The 20,854-nt window shown below is 38.6% G+C and overlaps 1 long non-coding RNA gene across 1 annotated transcript; it reads left to right on the forward strand.

Annotated features, from left to right (window-relative positions):
• The first annotated feature begins 777 nt into the window (after positions 1-777).
• Positions 778-20,743, forward strand: LOC106027125 (uncharacterized). Its single transcript, XR_001200701.2, has 6 exons — positions 778-931; positions 5,323-5,433; positions 6,357-6,481; positions 10,005-10,298; positions 14,632-14,694; positions 18,087-20,743. It is a non-coding gene; the product is annotated as an uncharacterized LOC106027125 (long non-coding RNA).
• Positions 20,744-20,854: the final 111 nt, after the last annotated feature.

Below are 20,854 nucleotides of genomic sequence, written 5' to 3' on the forward strand. Positions count from 1 at the left end.
TCATGGCGTACTGTTGTATCCAAGATTTGTCCTTGTCTTATGTAGTATGTTACTATACCTGATATGTTAAAAAGAGAGCATAACCTGTACAGGGTAGGCATGATACTTGAGCTATGAAAACAACACCTATTAAGCCAGGCATGGTGACACACCTAACTCCAGCATTCTGGGATAGTGGAGGCAAGAAAATCGCTAGTTTAAGACCAGCCTGCACAAGTCAGCAACTCAGTGAGACTCCGTCTGAAAAATTTTAAAAAGAGCTGGGCATGCAGCTAGTGCTAAGGGCCTGGGTTTGATTGCTCCTATTGCAAACAAACAAACAAAAACAAAAAAATCATTTATTCTTTCAATTTTACTAAAAATTGCATTTTAGCTAAATAGGAAGGTCTATGTGGGATCATGTTTGAAAAACATTCTTCCTTTAAGTCTTTTATGCTTCCTGCATAGAAAGTCTATTCTGCTCATTTATGAAGCCAACTTTTGCCACTTTATGCTGCGTATAATGTGCACATCTGCCACCTCTTAATGTAGACGCTAGGAGGGATCCTTCAGCTCTGCTTTGTGGTCTATCTGTGCTCCTGAATAGAATCACTTTCTTTTGTGGTTTTGGATTTATATACACATTACAGCCACAGGCACTCAAGCATGTATTTTTAGATCACTATCTCAAAATGGGGCATCCAAGTTTTTAAAAATAAACTTGTGCTGGTCTAAAGCTGGAATCAATGAGTGGGAGGGAAAAAAACCCTGCCAGGCTTGCTTGCCTCTTGTCTTCACTGCAAACAGCTAACCCCTGTGCTCTCAGCTCTGTCTTCAGTGGGATCTTTTATTTTCTAGCCCAGAAGATGCTGTGCAGATGGACACAACTAGCATGTGTGGAGTTTGCTGTGAAGTTTGATTTTTCTGACTCCTTCTAGAGACTTGGCTTCTGGTAACTATCTTGAAAACCTTTAGGAGGGTCCTGCAAATTTCAGGGGCCCCCTTTTGGAAATCTCAAATGAAATGAGGCTTCTCTTGGGAGATCCTCTCTGGGCTAGGAACTTGCCAAGTATCCCTTGCAAGGGAGTGGATAAACGCCGGTAATAAATGCCTCAAAGGATGGGCAAGGCAGACCTCTGCTCCCCTTTCCCCCAAAGTATCCTAACAACCAAGAAAAAATGTTCATGGCTGACTAGTGTTTCTGGGCCGACAATATTGATTCTTCATCATAGCAATATGGGCAGGTCCTCATGGGGATTGGAGAGGGTGGCTGTGTGACAGTTCTGAGTGGGAGATAAGGGCATTGTTAGCACCAGTGCTATCTATTCCCAATCTTCCACCCCACCCCCCAATTACAAAGCCTCATTTTCAGTTATTGGGAAATGCTCAATCTGATAACAATGAGTACAAACAGAAAAGAGAAGGCCCTGGGGTTTCTGGGGAAAGATCTTGCTAGAGATCAGCTCTAGGAATGATGAGAGGAGGGTCAAGAAGAAAAAAGAGAGAGAGAGGAAATACTTCTGTTCAGGCCCTAGAGGAAAAAAACACTCCCAGGGCACAATCCTCCCGTTTGCCATCTCCAAGGATTCAGAAAATTGTGAAATCTAATCTTAGGAGAGGAAGAAGAGATGGTCACTTGGAGATTCCAGTAATAATAAAGAAAATGGATTTTCACTTAGTACTTAGAGGAAAACCTTAAGGCTGATGAGAAGAAAACACACTAATAAAAGCTTTTCAGGAATTAATGGGATTGCCATTGACACAGATATGATGTTTTCCAGTTTTAAATTCAGACCAGAAGGGGAATGGCTGCATTGAATAGGGCTTCTAATCCTAGTTTTTTGAGGAATCTCCATACTGATAACTGTATGTATGTTTAAGTGTGCAAGATAGATAACCATACAATTAATTCTCCTTTCGTTCATCAAAAAGAATAGTTTGTGCTGTCATTGCTCGATTGTCTGCTCATTTTTTATGCTTTGGTTTTGTAACTTGAGCAACTATTTCTAAGGTAATGTGTAATATATTAACTGGTGTTGATTTCTTACGGTTATTTTTTTTTTAATTCTGCATTATTTCTACCCTTTTCCTGTTTTGCTTTTTAAAAATTAAAAAAATAAATGAATAAATTCAGGCCAGAACAAAGTCCTTCGGAAATTCAGTTTGTGCTTACGGAATGAAGCAGTCACTATCACTTCCTCATGATTAGAGTTGTTTTGCTTTTCAAAGGCATCAAAATGCTTGCTTCTGTTGTTCCAGCCCTTTTTCAGAAAGAAAAAATAAACTTCAAAAATCAAGCGGGCAGATTGTGAGGCATTCCAGAGAAGAGATTTGGCAAGTAGCCTTATTTCAAAAGCATCTTATCAAAAGCAATTGTTTGCCCGAAGTGGTTCTGCTCCCCATGAGCAGAGGTGGGAGGAACTGCAAGTTTATTTTCAGATTCCCCAGTGAAGGAAGCCTATTCCCTCCTGTCCTGCAGAATTTACTCAGTCTTTCTGAGCCTCATTTTTATCATCTCTCAAATAAGAAGCTTGCCACCATTTGAAGAGACTTGACTTAAAAATTAAACAGAGTACAAGCACCCAGGGTGTTACAAGCATTTAGGACCTATTATTTTTGAAATTGTCTAATGACTCCCGCACATAAAGTTCCACTATTGCATTAAAAAGACTTTAGAAAATATTTATGAACCATTGGAGAAAACTGATTCCAGGCGGTCTTGGCAATTGTTTTCGAATTCAGAAGAGCAAGTGTTATTTTCTCAGTATCGTTTCAGCAGTGTTGCTGGCTGGTTCCTTGAAGAGAGGAAGTTGGATGAGGTTCTCACCACATGCATATTTCATGCACACTTGCGCATCTATGTGTTTTTCCCAGCAAGCTGCACATGCGGAAGAGAGCTCCTTATGGAAAATGAGAGTGATGTCATCTGACTGCCAGGACCCGGATGTGAACTTAGCCTCCCACAGTGCTGTTGGATCCACACAGCCACCACTGTGCTGCAAGGCAGAGATTCTATTTAGAATGTTTCCGGAGAAGTGTGCTTTGATTTTCTTCCTGAGAAATCGCTGCCAGGGTGTAATCTGGTTTCTACAAAGAGAAAGGAGTGTGTGGTGCTAGAAACCGTTTATTCTGAGGGATTCCTAAGGAGCTCATTGAAAGCATTTCTGATATTTCAGTACAGAAGAGGAGAGAATGTAGCAAATGTGTTCCACACCCCTTTATGTGGAAGAAAACAGTTTCTCTCTGGTCTCCAGAGCTGCGGTCCCAGGCACTCCGCTCAGACTTGCTATTCAGTCCGCATTCTTCTGTGTCATTGCTTAACAGATTAGCTTGGAAGGAGCTTCGAACTTCTCTGATGATTTGGGTAATTTTAAACAAGGATTTCAGGATGGAATGGATGAAAGGAAGCCCGCTATTTGAGTATGGTCTCTCCTTGAGGAAAATCTGTTTGTTTTTCTTCTCTTAAAACCAACAATGGGGAAAAAAGTTTATTCACAAAACTGTATTGGGATGGCTTAAATTCCATTCTTTGTAGCTAGGTACAATACCCTTCGTTAGCACTGATCTCTCTATAGAAAGGACCTTTTTCATTATTTGGAATTCAAGATCCAGTCTATTAAGCACTAATCCCTATAATCTTGTAGGAATTGTCACCCTGGCCCACACTGAGAGGCCTGCCTCTTGTTGCTGGAGGGGTCAACTGGTGGTCCCAGGACTGATTTCATGCAGAAAGTGGGTTTGGTTTGGCAGCGTGTTTGAAAGGCATTTTGACGAGAATATCTTTGGCCAAAGGGAAGCACTGTCATTTCCAACCGAGGAGCTACATCTCTATCATAAAATTACCACTGGCTTTATTGGAATGACGTGAAATTAGCCTGCCGCCTCCCAAAGGCATTTGAGTTTGAATTTCTAAGACCAGAAGAGAAACCTGACAAAATTTTAAGAGGATACGAATACTTCTTCAGAGTCCCCCAAATCCTGATGATGATCAAGATGAACCTGAGCACTCACTATGCCTCAAACTTAATAGCTTGTTTTCTAAAAGTGATTGACAGCTCTTCTACTTCATGTCTTCACCCTAGGGTCCAGGCTTGATCCACACCTTTTGGATATAGTACAGGCTAACTACAAAGAAAAAAGAGGATGGGAACTAATATCTCTCACAACTTCTGCTCAGCAGTAGCAAATGCTATCACTGGCCAAAGCAAGCCATATACACTAGAGTGAAAGAGTCTTAAAAAGAAAGGGATATTACTCTCCCAAAAGGAGAAACTGTCTATTTGAACAGTATTAATATTGTCAGTTAAAAAAAGTTACAGATTTACCAAAAGTTGAGTAGTGGAGAATACAGTCGACCCCTAATTATAAAGTGAAAGGTGTATGAAAAATGTTGAACAATATAAAACTTCAGTTGATAGTGGATGGCTACTCTACTCAGTGACAAAATTTCACTTTGCCTTTAGATAATATTCATCACTTGTAGTTCGGGTGGAGATGTGGCTTCAGATACCCTTTTACTGTTGATGTTATCATTATTTTTAAAGGCTGAAGGAAATAAGTTTTATTGGTTGAGATTTTTTTTTTTTTTTTGTCTATTTCCTTTTTATTGGTACCGGGGATCAAATTCACAACTGCCTGCTTGCAAGGCAGGCGCTTATTATTGGTTGAGATTTTTAAAAGTTCCACCATGGGGGCTGGGGATTTAGCTCAGCGGCATAAGCGCCTGCCTTACAAGCAGGCAGTCATGAGTTCGATCCTTGGTACTAATAAAAACGAAAAAGACAAAAAAAAAAGCTCCACCGTGAAGGGTGTTCTAGGTAGAAGTGTATCTCTGCCCCTCATTCATATGTTGAAATCTAACCACCAGTACCTAAGGAATATAAATTTATTTTATCTAGTGTTAGTTAAGTTGAGCCTCTACCATGTTAAGGTAATCTTTAATCCACTATTACTGGTACCCTTTTAAAATGGACAAACTTGGGCACAGGCACACATGTGTGAAGATAAAGACAGACAGCAAGGTCATCCAGCAGAAGCCAAGAAACACCAAAGTGTGAGAGAAAACAGTAAAGCCGAAGACAGTGAATAGATTCACACTGCCCAGAACTGACTGCTACCCACTTGAACTTGTAATTCCAGCTTCAGTTCTGTAAGACCATGGTCTTACAGACCATGGTGGGCTGATCTCCCCAGTTTGGGTCCCTTGTCTGTAGTTGTCATGATGGCTGGTCAGCTGGAGGTTAGTAGGAGATTAGGAAATTACACACTGGGTAAGCCTAAGGGGGCTGTGGAGGTGCGACCTTTTGTACTATATCTGGCTTCTCACGTCTGTCTCTTTCTCAGTCTCTCTACTCCCTGGCTTCCTTGAGGTGAGAAGCTTTACTCCACTTTGACCTTCCGCCGTGATTTTTCTGTCTTGGGGCCAGTCAATCACAGTCTGAAATCTCTGAAATTGTGAGTCAAGATAAGTATGCCTTTCTCTAAGTGGGTTTTCTTAGATATTTGGTCACAGTGATGAACAGCTGACCAACACAAGAGCACTCAGAAATGAACACAGTAGGTAGGTGAATATACAAAGAGACAAAGATAAGCTACTTGGTGAGATGTTGGTGCAAGTGAAGGAGTGGTCAAATAATAACAATCCTTAGCCTTCTGTGAAAAAAGAGAGAGAGAGAATACGGTGAGGGTGTGAATAAAGTGGCTTTTAGGGGAGAGAACGTGAAGAAACCAATGATTATTTTAAAATCTGTCTTTAAAAACTGAGAACATTCTGAAGGCATTCCTGTTCCTATAATCCAACTGATATAAATACTTTAAAATATCTATTCTCTGCCATAATACTCCTTTTAAGTTCAATGATAGTTTATCTGATGAAAAATAAGAGCTGTAAATCAAGAATATCTGAGTTAAATCTGCTGACACAATGTTCTTTTCTGATATAGTTATGTTATTCCACCACTAAGAAGGAGACAAAACCTGACAAAGATTTTCTGCTTGACCACACTTATTGCCAGTAGATCCACTACAAAAAATGTCAGACAATAGCCTTTATATCGGAGGAAAATGATCCCCACAAGAAATGTGGGATTGCAAGTTAGAATGAAAAGCATCAAAAGCAGCAAGTGTAGGAAAAACTAAAAAATAATAAGAAATCTTTAAACTCACAGTAATAACGTATCCCAGAAGATAGAACTATGGAGAAATGCAGTGTCTGATAGGAGGAGGGTGTGCTGGTTGGGACAGGAAGTGAACCCCCAGGACTCCTGTGGGGAAGGCTTGGTTGCCAGAGTCACAGGGCTCAGAGGTGGAGGCTTTGAGAGGTGATGAAACCAAGAGGGCTCTGAGCACAGCATCAATCAGTTCTTTATGATTCACAGGTGTATGGGCAATTGGGAAGTGGAGGATACTGTGGATCTGGCTCATTGCAGAATCTGCCCTCAGAGGGTACACTTGTTCCGGAGCCCTCCCTTCCTCTTTTTGTCTGCATCTCATCTGCCAAGGGGTAAGCAGTTTCCTTTACCACACCTCACTATGGCTCAGACACAAGAGCTTAGTAACCCTGGACTGAAGCCTTTGGAACCATGCCCTAAAATAACCTTCCTCCTTTTAGTTGATTTTCTCACGTATTTTGCTACAGCTGTAGAAAGCTGACTAGCACAGAGAAGAAAAAAGCATCCTGCATGGTCCAAGAATTCATAGAATGTTAATTTAAAATCAATTCAAACACATAAGAACATACAATAAAATTACCACAAAAAATAATTTATGATGGGCCGGAGATTTAGCTCAGCGGCATAAGCCCCTGCCTGGCAAGTGCGAGATTGTGAATTCCATCCCAGGTAATAAAATAACAACAACAATAAAATATGAAATGTACACAAGACTGGATAGAGGAAAATAAAGCAGAATACTCACATTTCTCCATTAATACAGCAAGAATAAGGAAAATGAAAAGCCAGGAAACAACAGTTTTGTTAACTGGAAAGAAAGTACAAAAAACACAGTCTAGCTAGGTGTGGTAGCCCATACCTGTAATCCCAGGACAAGGGGGCTGAGGCAGAAGCAGAGCTATGAGTTTGAGGCCTGCCTGTGCTGCATACTGACTTCAAGGCCACCCTGAACTGCATAGCAAGGCTGTGACTCAACAAACAAACAGAAAATGGCAATCTTAGAACTATCCTTAGCAGACTCAGTTTCAAGGCAAAATGTCTAACCATTCAACATGAGAACAAAATTATCAGCCTAGGAAAATGAAATACACTAGACCCAAGTATATGGTATTTAAGAAAGAAACATTTGGTCTCAAAACATAAAGTAAATGTAAAATGATGGTAACAATGGTTAATAATAATAAATTTCATAGTACATAAACACAAAGTGAAAGAAAAACTGCTATAAGCATGAAGAAAATATGAGATTGGAGAAAAATTAGCATTGATAAAGTATTTAAAGAAAGGAATTATCTTTCATAGAGATAAAGATTAATAGTAAATGTAATAGTAAGAAATCATAATAAAAGATGTATATGAACTTATAAACATAATAGAAAATATACAAACTTTCAATTATTCCTTATAGTTGTTAAATATTGTTTTTAAAAAAACACTAGATATAGCACAGATATAGAAAATTTATTTTAACGCCCTACTAATTTGAACAAGTTTAAAATTTTAGAAACAAAACTAAAATCAGAACACTAAAAACCTAATATTTTAAAATATATTTGGCAAATTTACCAAAAAAGACTTTATATTGAATAATAAAACAAATTTCTATAAACTTCAAAGGGTTCAGTTTGTAAAGAATATATTTCCTGATGACAACAGGATAAAACAAGAAAAAATAGAAATGTAATTTCAAAGCTCTCAAATCTCTAAAGTATATTGTGTAGCAAAATATTAAATCTGTAACAATATTAATAAAATATTCACATAAGCAAACCAGCAGGTCAAAATGGGGAGGAGACTTCCTGGCACAAATTATCGTACTACTGTTTTCTGGTAAACATTGAAAAGAGCAGCGACACCAAAAGCACACAAACCCAGAAGGTGGAACAGGAGCACATTTAGCTACTTTAATGAAAATAGTGTAACTGATACCAAAAGGAGAAAAGTGTGTTACTAAAAATTACATTCACATATTACTCATAAACATGTAATCACAATCCTAAACAAATTGTTCACAAGTTAAGTTTAGAGATACTGTAAAAAGACAGTAACCAAGTGAGTCTTATTCTGCATTGAGATCAATTTTAGACAGTGTTTATAAGAAACTAATTTTCTGCCATACTAAACCACACAGTTTGTGATGATTTGTGATACAACTCTAGGAAATTCACACAATCTCCTATTTTATACCATACAAATAGTGATTAGTTTGAGATGAGTCATAGATTTAGATGTGAAAAGTAAAAGTGTAAACTTTCTAGAACATGCTTACACATGGGAGAACTGCATTCTTAAACTCATGGTTGGCAAAGAGTCCTTAAAGCTTGCAGAAAAGATACCCAGAGACAAAATTTATCAAAATAAACAGAGACTTCTAGGAGGAGAATATCTAAATATCCAATAATTGTATGGCATGATTGCCATATCAATATCTGAACCTAAGGATTCTGTGTTAAAAATTGAGACGATGCTACTTTCTATAGGTAATATCACACAGATCACACAAGTCATGAACTTATTTTAAGACATAAATAAAAGAGTGTATTCAAACCATTGAGTGTTAGCACCTGGCTCAGGCTGGTTGTCCAGAAAGTATGATTCCAAGGACTGCATCAGTCAGACTTATTGCATAATGACTTGTGAAAAATTGTGGAAAATTTGGAGCAGATTTTTAGAAATACATTAGAAAGAATGGATATAATTATTCTCATTAAAATTCCTCCCCCGATGTGAAACCAGCGGAGGGAGGAAACAGGACAAAAGAGTAACAGGGGTCTGAAAGAGACTGATGTATGCATTGTGCATGTAGGATTCTGCCAACATGAACCCTGCTGATCTACATATCCAGCAAACATGAGTAAAAATAAAATCCGACAGCAGAGAAACTTTTGGACTATTTTTTGAGTTGTAGTATTAAATTACTGATAGAATTTTCAGTGTGGAAGGGAACCATCTGATAGAATTTTGGGCGCGGCTAAAAAAATAAGAAGTATGAAATAAAAGTGGCCTTTATTTTAAGAATGTGGATAGAGATTCCATGACCCTTTGGGGTCTGGCATTCTCTCCACGAGACATGTGGTGTGGGGGCATACATGTAGCTTTGGTTTGGGGTGGTGCCTAAGGGGCATTTGTGATGCACAGCCCATTGGTATTCATTTCTTGCCACAGGTAAATTGCCTAAGGGTGGGAAAGGTGACCTCAAGATAGAGCCCCTTGGTTCCCATGCCAGCTTATCTCGGGCTACAGTGTTCCATCTGTGGCAAAATCCTTTCAATTACCAAATATGCAAGTAACATCACATTCTACTTGGAACTCGGCAAAATCAAACATGGATTGTTAAATAACAGCACTGATTTCCAAAGATACCCACAGACTCCCCTGTGACCACTAAGAAATCTGAATTCTCATACAACCCATGATAATTTACCTATTTTAAGGTCAGCTGATTAGCAACCTTAATTCTGTCTGCATTTAATTTCCCTTTATGAAGTAACCTATTCACTAGTTACACTAATGAAAGCATGGGCATTGCTGGAAGTGGGGAAGCATTATTTTGCCTATCACACAGCTCCAAATTCTACTAGGTTAAAAGACAATGATCGGAAACTAGGAGAGGTACAAAACTTGATTCTGACTTCAAGTTTTCAACTGCTGCGTCTTGTGGACCTTATTTTCATATGGCCATTTCCCAGGAGCATAAGGCTTCAGATTTATCAGATCCGTGAGCTGTCATGTTTCCAGTTGGGTCGTGCACTCTTAGAAATTCCAGCTCCACTTACAACAGCAGAATATGGTAATGGCTTGACACCTATGTCTCTGTAATGCTTTCTCGTTTCCTGGGTTTTTCTTCTTTGAAAGCCATCTAAGAAGATCCAGTGTGTCGTGGACCCTTCAAGATCTACGTCCATTTTCCTGGAAGGTCAGGAAAGCTCCACGGTGAAATCAAAATGCTGCAGCAGTTTGTTAGTGGCTGTCATCCTGACAGAGTGGAGGAGCCGTAGCCCTGTGCAAGTCATGCTTTTCCAAGGTTACACCATCTGGGTGCAAAACTAGGGACCCCTCTGGGCCATGTGGCTTCCTTCTTCAGGCACCTCATGTGTCACACCTCTATGTAGCATCTCCATTGTTCTGGAGCAAGTAATCATCAATAAGGTGAGGATCCTATGGAAGGAGATCCATTCTAGAAGCAGGGGAACCCAGAGTTAAATCACTATGTCTGACTCTGAATACAGGGGTTTTTCCCCAAGTTTGTCTTGTGCATCCTAATGCACATCACATTATACTGCTTAGTTAAAGCTTTGCCAAAGATGGTAAGCCTTGCAGATCTGAGACACACTTTAATATCCATCTCCCACATCCAGCCTTGCGCTAGGCGTGTACCTGGGGTTCAGTATCCTTTACTGATTTTATGAAGGTGCAACTTAGCTTCAACACTGCAGTGAATGAATTAACTACACCAGTCTAGAGAAAACCTACATTTGGAGAGGTAGCATCAAATTAGGAACAGGTGGTACACTGTCCAGGGAACCTTCTTCCTTCCAAAAATCATTCCTTGATTTGGCTTTCTGAGCCATATTAATCAGCTCTCAAAGCACTGCTCAGTGACACAGGACTCATTGGTAATGAAGAGTATTTGTCTACTGAGAAATTAGAGAGGACAAAATGGAGAATGAAGCCTCCTTGCTCTAATGTATCTCCTTCCTCTTAGCTTGGTTTAAAACCCATCTCAGTTGCGGATAAGTACTGCTTTGCTCGAATGCAGTACTCCCAGAGCTAATGAACTCAGGGCACACTTTTTGGGTGATTTATACCTGTTGTCACAAGCACTGTTTATCCCTGTTTATGTCTGAATATTGAACACTAACAAACCATCAGTTCATGAGATCCTACCTTTACCTAAAATTCAAATGTATCAGTGTTCCACAAATGCAAGATTTCTCTTTCTAAAGAACTTTTTACAGTCTTCTAAGGAAATTTTGCCTTTTGAAGTGAATTTTTGTTGTCATGGACTATTTTTTACACTTTATGACCAAAATTTCCTTTGACAAGTTTGCCTGAGAATATCTTTAAAATAAACCCTAAATAGGCAGACCAGGAAAAAAAAAGGTAGATCCTGTTAAATTCTTGAGTACATATTATAATATAAAATAAATGTGTCAAGTATACTAAATTTCTCTATTTAAAACATTTTTATCTCTTCTGAATGGATAAAATTATACTAATATTATCAAATGTTCCCAAAGGCATGGAATAACTGGAAATTTTATGAACTGAGAATAAAATTTTACATTTGTATTACCATTCAAAAGATATATTGGCAACATCTACTAAAGTTAAGTATGTATACAACCTGTAACCTAGCAAGCCAAGTCTTTGGTGGCATATCTGTTTACAAGTCTTTACCTGTATTCTCCTTGCTGGGACTGATCTATCTGCTATCTATTTATCTATCATTCCATCTATCTCAAATGGGTATTTTCACTAAAAGATCCATTAATTTCTACCAAAACAATCTTATACATGATTTTATTTGTAATAGTACCAGACTAGAAACAAATCATATTTCTACTAGAAATAGAATGACTTTATGTAATACATATATCCACAAAAGTTAAAAACTATATAATACATAAGAGTATAGGTGCATGGTACAGACATAAAATTATGTTCTAAAAGCCTGATACAAAATGAAGTTCGAAGCTAGAAAATGATTTTCTTCTTCACTTTTCTCATTGCTGAGACAAAATACCTGACACCCAAGGTTAAAGGAGGAAAGGTACAGTTAGCTCACAGTTTGTAGAGCCAGTTCATAATTGACTGGCTCCAAGGCAGGGTGCACATGGAAAAGGTGCAGTGGTTCGTGGCAACAGAAGACAGCAAAAGCAACAAGAGAGTATGAGACAAGCATCTTCCTGTCCCTTGTATTGTGTCTAGACTGCTGGGACTAGTGTGGTGCCAGATCAATCAGTGGAATGATTTAGCAACTTCCCACCCTTAATCCCAGCATCACACACTCTACATTCTGCCACCTCTGAAAAAGTCCTATGACCACATGAGGCTTTGGGGGGACATCCAGGCACCAACTATAACAATGGTGATTGAGTTCTACAAAGATTGAAGCCATATTCCCCGGGAGGAGCTATGAAAGTTGTTGCTGGAAATATTCTATATGCAGTATGGCTGGTGTTCAGATGAGGATAAACACACATAAAAATTGGTTGAGGTATTTAGTCATCATTCATTGTCAATTATACTTCAATATAAAATGAATTAAAACATATAAATATATCATACACTTTAGGAGAGTATATAAAAAATTTATTTCTAGACGTATTTGTCTTATAAATAATGGCATGGAAATCATCAACACAATTTTCTTTAAGGCCCTTTATGAGGATGATTACTGGAAAAGCTGTCTTCTTTACTGAAATCCCACAGCATTATGTCAGTGCCTTTCACATGGAACCTATTTGCTGTGTTTCTCCTGTGAGTATATTATGCACACTATTGCACAATTTAGGGACTCCTGGAATGAAGAGATGCAGTGGCTGTATCTGATGTGTTTCTATTCCTCTCACCCCCACAGAGCCCTTCCCAGGGTCATGTCCTGTCATGTGGACATCCGCCCCAGTATACTTAAGTTCAGATGGTAACCCATGCGATCTGAACTTCCAAGACAGCCAGTGGTGGTAAATGGCTGAAACTTTCACAACAGAATATACGAGCAGGTGGATTAAATAATGACAATTCACTTTTTCAGGGTTCTGGAGACCAGAAGTCAAAGAGTCAGCCATGCACAGAGCTGGTATCAGAATTCTTTCTGTCTTACCAACAGATGTATTCACTTTAAGTTTTCACATCATCTTTCTTCTGTGAGAAAAAAAAAATTGTTATTGCTTGTTCTTCCTACAAGGATTTCACTCTTATTAGGTTAGGATCTCACTTTTTCTCATGAGCTCCTTTAACCATAACTAACTCTTTAAAAGTCTTTTGTCCAAGTGTGGCCACTCTGAAGGTTACAACTTCAGAAAATGAATGTAGGAGTTTTAGAGGACATAGTCTAGTTCATAACAACTACAGTGACTAAATGTCTTTAATTAAATTTGGCTCCTGGAATTATATTCATGGCATACTTGGTTCTGCTCCTTACAGATTCCTAGACCTATCATTGATCCTGGCCCTATCGTCTGGTCTCAAGTTCTGTCTCTTCTTAATTTGTTCCTTGGCCTGGTCCTCTTAGTCACTAACTAGGAAGAATTCTAATTACATTGAATCTTACAGAGGCTGCCAAGACTGATATACTCTGACAGCATACTTAACATTTTTCTAAGACATTCCAAGTGTATTTCCTCCCAAAACCTTAGGTTCTATGAAATTGCTCAGAAAAAAATTTAATCATAATGCAAGAAAAACCAGACTACAGTAAGACAACTCAAAATGCATATAACCCTCTTATCAGAACCATAACAAGAACAATATCTATCTTACTGGAAAACAAATAAACACAGTTGATTCTGTATGGGCATCTACATGTTACATTATAGATAATTTGGCAGTGTTACATATTTTGCTTAAGCCTTCTTCTTAAAGAAGTCAGTCTTTGGTGGTCACTTTTGTAACAGAGAATACAATAATCCAAATTAAAAGCCTGACCCATGGTATAGCTGTCCCCACCCATGCGTACCCATGCGTATTTTCACTTCAGAAGAAAATGCCCTTGCCGTTCTTTATCTGCGCTCATGTCCTTCCCTGCTGGACTAACACCACAGAAAGCCTATAATTCTAGAGGTCATTGTGCCAGCCACTGCTTGTGCTAAAGAAGGCCTTCTCTATCGATTTTCAATTTTTACTTCATCTTTTAATTATGAGATGAGTTGCCTGTAATTGCTACAAAACATTTGTATATCAAAAAATAGTACACACATCAACGTAACTTTTATTCTTCACTGACAGAATTTCGTTTATCAAGGACCTTCCAGATAAGTCCTGTCAGAAGCATACTCATGATGGCTAAACAGAGTTCAGTAAATGTTCAGGTCATGCTCTCATACAATATTCCAACACCAGTAAATACAGAGGAAAAATTTAATTTTTATCTTCTGACTGTTTTCTTGCAAGTAAGAGTTGCACAAAGCCCTAAGGCTAAAAGATAGAACAAGAAATTTTAGGGCCAAGAAATGTGTCTCAGGTACCAGCAAGAATTCATTATCTCCTTTATTTACCCTTTTGTGTGATCATTGACTGTGTATTGATGATGAGCAGGTTACTAGGAGGTGAGCAGAGGCCAGGGCGTCACTGTTTCTGCCCAGTGCAGTGACTCCTACTATTTTAGGTGATTTCCACAGCCATTCTCTGAGGCAGAGCCTCCCCTCTTCTCTGCTGCAGATGAGAACACTCAGATGTAATATTAAGTAAGAACATAATGCAATACATCTAGACTGGGAAACTTATTTCTGCTTTGGCTCAGAGTCATTTCAATTTACAGGCTGGAATGTCAGCAGGATTCGCTTTGTGATCCAGCCAGGTGACTGGTGGAATACACTTACAGGTGGGTATGGACCGAAACATGGAGATATGGCCTTCTTGCCTAACTGTGACCCTCACTCCCTCCCCTCTGGTCCTGGTTCTGGCCCCATGAACTAGCCATTTGTGTTTTGTCAAGCTCTTCTATCATTATTCTGCTTAGATCCAGAAGACCGTGAACTGCAGGCTCAGACACTACGACACTATGATATACATTTAGCTTTCTGTAAGTTTTAGGTGTTAAGTATTGTGTCATAGCAGTAAAAAACAAAATGATAGAGTGATTCCTGCAAATTTCTAACTTCAGGTGATTATGCTAGACTTGAAGGCCATTTTGTCATTGCCAGGCCTAAGTCTTTTCAAAAGAGATGAACTTTTCCAAATTTTTAAAATTGTGATTTAGTTTTCCATTAACTATGTTCATGATGCTCCTTTGTTTGAAATAATACATTCAGAATACAAGTGATACCTCATACCCTGGCTTAGCACAGGGTCAGAGAAATGCAAACTGGCCTAGACCTAGTGGCTTGAGGCTCCAGTCTTCTGGTAGGAAATGTTGGACATAGTCACATAATCACATCATGGAGAACCTGTAAGTATTAATTTACTTTTTCATTTGTTCAAAATTATGCAGCAATGTGGCAGAGCAACATGTGAAATCTGTTCTGAATGTAGATTTTCTGTTCATTTGGCAATAGCATGCCTACTCTCTTAATAAGAAATAAATTGATGCACAAGATGCAACTGGTTATCTGAATGGATTCCCAGTGATTGCTGGAAGGCAGGGAGAGCGCCATCTCGATGTCAAAGTGTAGATTATGCAGTCTACACAGCATCTTCCACTAGGGAGTCAGGTTCTCAGAAGGGCGGCAGCCAGGGGAGCATGGTGACATTGCACATGGAGCATGACATTCGGGGCTCAGAGCTGGACCTGTGGAGAACTGGGACTCTGGGATGCAAACAGGAAGCTGGATAATGCCGTAGTCATCTTTCTCCTCTCTCCCTCTCCATGCCTGTCCTTTTCCACCATTTTTGTGTTCTACTGCTTACTCCTCAAGTTTGTTCTATGTGAGACAAGAACCCGCACCTCCAGATAACTCTACTATCTCTAGCAACCACTTTAATTCTAAATAATATAGAAACAGTCATTCTTCTTGGACCATAAGGTGGGACTGCAACCAAGAGAAACGTGCTGTTTTTGGCTTTCCCCCCTCTCTGCTGAATACATCATATATGACCCTGCTCTTAAAGCTTTCACCACACTCACTCATCCATAGCTTTGAATCACTGCACAGACGTCTCCTTCTAAGTCAGCCCAGCGGTCTTGGAGTCAGTGTTCCCACAATCTAACCACTATGGGTACTTTGTGACATGTCTTTTGGGTTGTGCAAGTAATGAATCATCTTTGAAACTTCTGGAGTCTGACTTCTCCTCCAAGGCTCCTTGAAGACTTTCCTTTCTATTTGCCAAAGCCTCTGATAATTCAGGAAATTCAGCAATGCACCCATGTATCCCAAGGAAATGTTTTCCTGTCTATATCCCCAATGGAGCTATACTTTTCTCCTTTCTCTCTTTTCACAGCATATGGTTTTGTAATTCCAAGAAATGCCTGTACATAGGCATTATTTTAAAGCTTAATGTTTCTTTGGTGAGTCGCAATGGTTTTTCAGACATCCTTTTCTTTGATAAAGTTATAAAAAGTCAGACTGGAGAAGTGTATAGCACAAACTACAGTCATTTAGCCATCATTCAAATTCCTACCTGATATTAGTTGTATCACCTTTAGTAAGATACTTGACCTCTTTACATTTCCATCTTTTGAGCTATAAAATAGATAAATAACACATGAAGCTCTTATTTAAAAATCATATGCAGTTCCTCGTGCACAGGTCATACTTCCTAAGTATTGACTGCCTTTACTTTGATTTGTGAGTCCATAAGGTATTTACTGAGAATTCTCTCCTCGCTTGCCATGGCAAGAACTGTGCCAGTTACTTGACATAAGGTGATGAGCAAGAGTCCAGAGTCCACTGGACAGCACAATGACAATTCAATTAAATTATTAGTGACATAGGCAAGACAAAATCTTCTTCTAAGTGTTAAGAAGAGGAAAGCAGGCAGGTAATATGTATACATATCTTTGTACCTCTCCTCTTAGTTCAGCAGAGAACCTCAGGAATAATACTGACAGTGATGATGCTAACATTGCAATCGCATGTGTAAAGTAGTTGATGTTGCCAAAAGCCTGATTCAACAAATGTCAATTTAATTTTCAAATCTTGGCTTAGTTTGTATAAATCACATAACATCCTCATGTCCTCTTTTTTGTCCACTGAATAGGGATTAAAGTGACTGCATGCCAAGCTCTTGTGAGAATTACAAAGGTCACATGCATAGAGTTTAGTAGAGTGAATGATTCAAGTGCTCTCTGAATAACAGTCCTAGACAGTTTCCTTTTCCTCTTTCTCATTCTTGTCTCCTAATTATGATTATTATGAATATTTTTATTATTCTAATACTACTATTGCAGCTACCTGATCGTATTCTGGAATATACAGGATTTATAATTCCTGTTCCGGATTTATTGATTTTGTGGAAATTGGAGTCAGAAGAAATATGCATTGAGGCTGCTTCCCATCATTGTCTTGGAGGTAACAGGGATATTACGCTAGCTGAGATAAATTTCCTCAGTCATGACTTACTCTTGAATGCAACTAACCTGCTTCTAATTTATATGTCTCTCAATCTATATTAGATGAGCAGGGCTCTTGTTTACTTAAGATTAACATGAATGCCTTGCTGCTGAGTTGGTTGAGTTAGTGGATAATCCTGCCTATAAGCCACATTCTGTTCACACCTGTGCTATCTATCATTGATTTATTCATGCCACCATTTTTGTTCTAACATCAGAGAGTCTCATGAACTTCTCTGGCATTTGTTGCTTATAGGTAAGTAGGAGAGACATAGTCTAGGCCACAGTACTAGATCAGGGTAAAAACAGCTACCAGAAAATGTGTGTGATGAATGGGACGCTTGGAGAAGCCCAGGATTATCTTCTTTCAGTTGCTGTATCACAGAGGAGAGGGTGAGAACTCAGAACAAAAGAAATCTCTACCTGAGTCCTAGGCATGTGCCTAGATAAGTTTCAATCTTTCAAATAGGGTTGCCAGTACATGTAATATTGGTTGTGAGAATTAGAAATGCTTTGTATATATAGTACTGATGTGGTGTTTGCCACATGACTCATACTCAGTAAATCAAAGCTATTAGTGTTACAGTTAGATAAATTGTTTTCCATGCAGAACCACAATAGTCACACCCATTTTCTAACTGGCTCCGGAAGGTTTGAGCACCACAGTGTGAAGTGAGGCTGCCACTCTGCCAGACTCTAGGATCACCATTATCATTGCCTTTCAGAACCCTGATGCAGAGACTCTGTCATCCTTTGGCCTGAGGAATACAGATGGCTGATGCTAACATCAACTGGACCACAAAGACTTTCACACAGATAAACTTCCTTTTTCTCACTTTATGCATCAAATTTCCTACTCATGGTACAAATCACCTGACACCTGCAGCTTAAAAGACAAGTATATTACTCAGGTATTCAAGTATTCCTGTATTTAGTGACGTATTCTAGAGTTCACAAAAAAAAATAGACTCATTTTATTTATTATGAGGAACTAGGTGATAGGTCTTGGAGACTGAGAAGTCTCACAATCTACCATCTGCAAATTGGAAAGCAGTGTCAGAATTCAATCTAATTCTGAAAGACTGAATCAGAAAAACTTGTAGTGGAAAACCCAAGGCAGAATAATATGAGGTAAGTAATCTTGAACAGTTCTTTTATTGTCTTAATGTCAATAAGTGATTGGAGTTGATCCCTATCTATTTTGGAAAGCACAACCTATTTTATTGAACTTAACCAATTCAAATGCTAATCTTACCCCCCCAAAACCTTCAAAGCCATATCTGCAAATAATGTTTAATCTGGGCACCTTAGGCTCAGTCAAGTTGACATATAAAGTTGAGTTTCATATCTTGTTTTTATCTACTTTCAACCATCACCAGCCATGTCATTTTGTGTTCCCGTGGTAATTGTTACTCTGTTCCTTGTGTCCTTCCTTCCATGTACTTCCCTCCACCCCTTTTTACTTCTGGACATTTAAATTGGTAACAATCATGTTCCCTTTATTTTATGATCTTGCTGATCTTTTTAGCCCCAGTTCTGAGATTGGTGGGCTATTTGATAAAAATTTGCACTACCAAAGTTGCATATAGTACAGATCATTCACCCACCCATTCCTGCTGGAGACTTTCCAGTTCACGTGCAAATCAGTGGATTCTAGCAGACACATTCAGGGAGAGAGAACGTGAGCTCAGTGCCCACCCACACTCATTTCCTGGGCATTTCAGAACTTTGCTTCTATCTTATCAGGGTCTCTGCTATATGAATCAGGTTTTCTTTTCCATCCTAGTGATTGAACTCAGGGCCTCACTCAGGCAGGACATGTTAGCAATTTTGGACTTACTATAGATTTGTTTTGAAGTCCTTTATTGCATACATTGTTTTGTTTTGAATGTTTCTATTCTATTCTGTTCTGTTTGATTTTTTACTATATCTGAAGTTATCTGAAGCTATTTTGAAGACATCAAAATAGACATGCCAAGTGTTCTGCCACTGAACCCCATCCTTAGCCCTTGAAATTTTATGGCCATAAGGGAACTGACTCCTTAACACTGACATAGCATTCTGAATCTGAGGGTGAATCTCAACAGCGATGAATATTGTTATAAAGTTCTTATAATGTGCCGGATAGTATGATTAGTACTTTCAAAGCTTGAGCACATGAAGTGACCTCTATGGAGTATATGTGATTAAAATCTCCCTCTTTAATAATAAGAAAGCATCCAGGGAGGTTAATATAACTGTCTAAAATTTCCTAATATGAAGAAAATTTATGATTTATCCTCTTGCCAAGGAATCTTTATACTCTATCAACTCTGACAATAAACAGTTTAGTACAGTGTTTCAAACACACTGCGGTTTTGATAAATGATTATTGTCTCACATAAAGGTTAGGTGGACCTGCAAAGCACTTGAGGAAAAACACCTTGTCTTTTCTCCTTTCTATTCTTACCATAGTCTCATTAATGCCAGGAAGTCAGCTATAAATACCTGCCCAGTTTATGAGATTTGGGTGCTTCTTAGCTTTGAAATGATCACAAACACATAGTTTTTGTGTATCTAGAGGTCATGTCGGGGGGGGGGCAATCGTAATACACTTTGAGTATTTTACTGAATAGAAAACTGGAGAAAATCTTTTGCTGGGTTTTTTAGGCTCAGTCTCTACTAATTTATTTGGATTAGAGATTAGAGGCTATAAATGGATAAATAGAATAAAATTTAATAAATAGAAATAAGAGACCATTTGCATACCACAGTTAGAAAGAACAAAGCCACACCAGGAAATACGCCCAGTCTAGGAAACAGCGCCGTGCATAGGCTGCTGCCATACTGGAATAGACAGACCCGAGCCCCTTCAGGCACACAGGCTGGCAAACAAGAAGTAACCGTTCCCTACATCCCTACCCCCACCATAAGCAACCAGCTTATAGGAGAAACATAGGCCCTGATAATAGCTATCAAGGTGAAGTGCAATGGGATGCCTATGGGGCTTTAGTGTTTTATAACACTGCAGTTTTAGGGCCAGTGCCCTGATCACAGATTCAGAGGATAGTGGTATGTGGTGTGGTATATGCAGTGTGGCATTCTGAGGGTTGTGGCCATTGTTGATTCCCTATGGTTTTGTTTTGGAAGTTCTATAACATTTCCATTGTTCTGTTGAGTTGGGTTTTATTCTCTTTTGTTTGATTTGGTTATGCCAAATCCAACGGCAGAAGCAGCTGTTTCAAAGATAGCAAAATATATTATGTTAGCAATTTTGGATTTACTATAGACTTGTTTTGAAGTCTTTTATTGCATTCACTGTTTTGTTTTTATGGTTTCTATTCTATTCTGTTCTGTTTGATTTTTACTATGTCTGAAGTTATTTGTAGCTATTTTGAAGACATCAAAAGACATTATAGTAGCTATTGTTGATTTCTTAATGTTTTGAAGTCCTGTATCTTTTACATTGGTTTGTTTTGATTGGTTTTATTTTGTTTTATCCTCTTTAAAATAA

Source organism: Cavia porcellus, unplaced genomic scaffold (assembly GCF_034190915.1).
Source record: "Cavia porcellus strain 051 isolate PalLab524CR breed Dunkin Hartley unplaced genomic scaffold, mCavPor4.1 scaffold_19, whole genome shotgun sequence".
NCBI lineage: Eukaryota > Metazoa > Chordata > Mammalia > Rodentia > Caviidae > Cavia > Cavia porcellus.